Here is a 3,931-nt window from a genome sequence, read left to right as displayed (position 1 = left end):
GTTTTCATACACCTACTAGAAATGAATAAGCTCACCTCTTGTTATAACTACTGAATGATATAAAACGTGTCAAAATTTGAAAACGAAACTGTTTCAATATTCTGAAAAATTGAAGAAAAAAATCAAATTACCAAATGGCTAAAAAAAAAGTTTGGGTCGGGTGTATTTTCAGTGGGTCGGTAGGCAACTGCAAACAAACTTAATTTCATTTTAGGCCTGACTATCAGAATTTTCACATGCAGTGAACATCCGAATTTTGGAACAATAATCAAGGCTAATTTTTTTCTTCCCTCAATAGGAAACTTTAACAAGGATATCATAGAAAATATTACAAGAAGAGGACATGCCATAGAAAAATCAACTGGAATCTTGAACTGTGTACAGGGTGTGAAGAAAGTAAAAGACAAAGTGGAGGCTTACTCAGATAAAAGGGATGGAGGAAAAGCTGCTCAGTTCTGATGAAAAGAAAATTAGGGAAAGTCTTCAGTGATTGTTTGTTGTGTGATTGAATGTGATGTTCATAATTGTCCATAGTGTTTAGGTATATAAATTAAATGTGGCTTTGTTCAGAGAATTTGATTTAAACAAAAATGTTATGTAATTTTGGGGATAGTTGGCTTTTCAAATTTGTTTAAATATTTCATTGCTTTTTTTTCCATCAAAGAAAGTGAAAGGGAATTTTTTTAATGGTTTTAATGATTACATACATGTGTATAGATAGAAGCAGAAACCAATACTAATTTATTAAATGTGTTCGGAAAGTGATACTCATGAAATTATTCCTACATTTTAAGGGAAGTCTGAGAAAATTGCTAAGTGTTCTGTTTTACAAACAAGAGATTGTTGATCTGAAGAACCAATATTTGATACATATATTCTATTCAGTAGGTGCAATATAATTTTTTCAAGCAATACCTTAAAGAATCTTGACAGTTGACTTTGTTTTGTCTGTATAAGTTTTTTTTTTTACATTTTATGTAATTGCAGTCCATTTTGTTTCTCTGGATAAAGATTTCAACAATTCATCATCTTCTCTGAAGAATCAAACCTAATTTCAACCAAACTTGATGCACTGTACATGTATATACTGTAAACCAACTTTTATTCGTGTGCGAGAAATTTTCATGAGGTTTGAGAAAGTCTCGTCATCTGAATATTTCTGGCTGCGTACTGGCCCTAAAAGTCTCAGTGTCTATTAACAATAGATAAAAAAAAAATGCTTGATGGCAAAAATTAATAGTCTCGATCTAGATTACCTCCGTTTTTCTTAATTTTTTTTCAAATACATGTATTATTACTTATTTATTACATTTATAATTTCAAGTATTGTTAAAATATATTTGAGTATAATAGTTTATTGTCCTGCTTTATTACATTTTTGTAACATTCCAAATCAGGGTTAAATTACTTATTTGATTTCTATATTGCTAGAGGCTTTTGATTAAATCACATATCATTTTGGAAAGAATTTTTCAGCAGTAATGGCAGAGAATTGTAAAGACACAAACGCTGTAGATGTATTTTTATATCTTGTACATTCCTTGGTTGTGTGTGATACTTTAACTTGGCTCACTGGAAATTAAACTTTAATAGACTTTAAAAGGAGGATAACTTTGGGAATATTTTTCATTCACTTCAACAGTAATACATGTATCAGCCATGTATAGAATTTCTCCCAGCATCCTCAGTCCTTAATTGATCTGAATTTTTTCCTCTAAAAATAATCTTTTGCAATGATTAGGAAAATCATTCCATAAGACAGTATCTTGTTAAATTTGTTATTTTTTCTTTACAGTTCACAAAAATGCACAAATATTGTTTGAGTTCCATGTGTGCAGATGCAGATGTGCACTTTAAAAATGAAAAATTATGTACGCCTGCTTTGGTATTTGTCTTATAAGGAAGAAGATATCTTGACTTGCAATAAATTTTCAATGATACTCACTGATGGATATTGAGATTTTTGTGCTATTATACATTTGTACTAATTTGACATGTTCATTTGTGCATTTCTGATAATGTGAAACTTGTCTTGAAGGGTAATTTTCATATTTATATAAAGACTGGATTTTTTTTTGATCTGATATTTTGGATTTAGGTTCCAGTAAATGTATATATTTTGGAAGGCTTTTGACCATGTACAGCTGTATTTGACTCAAATAATCTCAATCTGTGTGACTAAATTGCATTATTTGCAGAAACTAACGGTAATGTTTAGATCTGTCAGATGGATATATTATTTTTAATAATAAATCCCAGGCTGTTCATGACATGTTTTTTAATTTTTTTATTTTACAATAAAAAATGATCAGGTATTGAATCCTTACAAGTTAGTCATACTTTTATGAAAAGGCATTTCATTGTAAACATGCATATCATTATTTATTTATGTAGATCTGTTTACACTTCTAGGAAATTGAAGCATACAAGTATTTTCATTATTTTGCTCATAGAGTTACCTCTCTTTGTTGGTACAATGTATTGTGATTTAATGTGATATAGAACATCTGTGGACCAGACATAATTTATTGTAGAAAATATTTGTATTTGTAATTAATATGTTGATGTAAAATAAAATGTTAAAATTTGTATGGTGCTGCTTACTTGAATTCCGTGTATGAAAATAGGTATGGGAATTGGTTTGAAATTGCTAAATGTACATTCCAAATTTCTACACACATTGGAACTTTCTTTTTTATTCATCAGTAAGATCTACATATTATTTATGTATATAGATCATTTATTTTTGAAGACAGATAGTTGAATATGAAGTCGGTAAAAATGAAGTAGATGACTATTTTCTGAATTTTGATATTTCAATCAAAGCAGGCCAATTTGAAGTAAAAATAAGGGGAAAATGTCAATCTTCTCAACCACATAGCGAAACTCGGAAAGAAAAACACGGAGGTTACAAACAGTAATCTGGAGATTTTTTTTTATTTTCAACAATGGAAGATCGCAAATGAAAATGGTGTCGTCATACAGCCTTCAATGTCTTATCTATTCAAATCCTTATATAATAAAACAATTATGGACTCTTTTGGTTACATTGCTAATAACATGACGTCACAGACTCGAGATTCCTTGAACGCTCCTCCTACTGAACACTTGGTTTGGTTAAAATTACTAATAAATATTCATGAGGGAGTAGTCCCAGGGAGTAGCTCTGATTTTCCAGGGAGTAGTCTTCAGTTGAGGGTAGTAGTCTCTTCTCGGGGGAAATAGACAGTTTTATGGTATTAATATTACATAGATTAATTACAGTAGAGGTATAATAATGTTAGTAATAACATGTATTAAATATATTGGAAACAAAAAACAAGATTTTTCTTAAGAAGGTTTTTTAACATGTCCAACATATCTTTTAAGTTTATGAAAAAAAAAAGGTGTGATGAAAATCTCAGAATTATCATCAGAGTGACATCACAGGTAAGTATATGTACTTGCAATGTTTATTCACGCAGGTTTTTCTATATATTGGAAAGTTGTGTGTATTAGAGAGAGAGCAATTTTTTTAATGTAATTTTTCTGCATATTTATTTGATCTTTTATTTGGCAAGATTTATTTCAGTACATGTATGTATATATATTATTATTTTTTTCATTGTAGAACCAGTTACTTTGTTACAGGATCCAATTTGAAAATAACTTGGACTGCATGAGCTGTTACAGAATGAAGTAGGTAGCATCACTGCTTGATTCTTTTCATTGCTAATGTTTTGATATAAACTTATTTTTGTCTTCATTGACACTTTTTTTAAAGTTTAATTTAACGGTTGACAAAAATACTACAGATAATATCAAATTCCTGATTCATATAGATAAAAATTTTATTGGCCCACTAGACAGGTCATGTGATCATAACATTAAGTCATGTGACCCCATTAAATCCATGTGCTGAAAGTTGTAGGTTTAAAATGACATATCTGTG

Source organism: Saccostrea cucullata, unplaced genomic scaffold (assembly GCF_032062105.1).
Source record: "Saccostrea cucullata isolate Sc308-1 unplaced genomic scaffold, CSIRO_AGI_Scuc_v1 ctg350, whole genome shotgun sequence".
Taxonomy (NCBI): domain Eukaryota; kingdom Metazoa; phylum Mollusca; class Bivalvia; order Ostreida; family Ostreidae; genus Saccostrea; species Saccostrea cuccullata.
The sequence above is the reverse complement of the archived record's forward strand: the minus strand, read 5'-3'. Positions refer to the sequence as shown.